Source organism: Zalophus californianus, chromosome 4, assembly GCF_009762305.2.
Source record: "Zalophus californianus isolate mZalCal1 chromosome 4, mZalCal1.pri.v2, whole genome shotgun sequence".
NCBI classification, from domain to species: Eukaryota; Metazoa; Chordata; class Mammalia; order Carnivora; family Otariidae; genus Zalophus; species Zalophus californianus.
In genome coordinates, this window is record NC_045598.1 from 24,523,505 (window position 1) to 24,524,515 (window position 1,011).

Here is a 1,011-nt window from a genome sequence, read left to right on the forward strand (position 1 = left end):
GTGGGAGAGGGAGAAGCAGGCTTCCTGCGGAGCAGGGAGCCCGATGCAGGGCTCGATCCCAGGATCCTGGGATCATGACCTGAGCTGAAGGCAGATGTTCAACGACTGAGCCACCCAGGCGCCCCTAAAGTAAGATTTTTTTAAATGACCTTTAATGAGTGGACTTAATTTTGTGTTATATTTTAGGTTACCTTTTACCTTCATAATATTTAGTAGGCCCTTATGCTCTCATTTCCAAGTTTTGGAAAATAGTGGAATTAGTAAAATGGGGAGCTGAGGCCAAATTGTTCATAACTTGCCCAAGCTCTGATTTGGTCTGTGATGTGGAAACTTAGAAATTCTGATCTCATACTCCTAGAATGATTACTAGGCTCTGGTCATTCTATTACATTTTAAAGTAGCAAAATCATGGGAGGAAAATGGAACATGAAGCTTAATATTTAAATGATTCTTTTTTTCCATAATGTCTCCAATTGTTGCCTTCCTGGTTGGCTGTTTTGAGTTTGGGTGGTGACATTAGTACTAACTGGATTGCTGAATTCTATCACTTTTAATGGAAATAATCACTTTGGACTATTAGATTGTAAACTGTCCTCTGTTTTAAATTTATGTTCACATTTGGTGGTCAATATTTATAACTGCACAGTGCCTGAGGTTTAATTAATGGAGTTGGTGATATTTTTATAAGTAAATTCATCGTCGGGCCCAACACAGACCATTAAGGATTCATTTTACATCTGGCATCTTTTTGGCACTTTCAATCCAAGTTCACAAAGGGATTCTTTGTCTTATATTAGATACATTGCATGGGCTGGAACAGAATTCTTACTTGTAATGGAATTTAAAAATGGCATCCCTGGGAAGTTGTTTCTCTTGGGGGAAGGGGACATGCTTTCATAGCAAGGGTTGGAAAGGAATGTAAATAAGGCCTGTATCTGTAATAGACTAAGAAATGACATAGAGCAACGTGACTTCTAGTCATTTGGCGGATAGATGCCATTTTGATGTAAA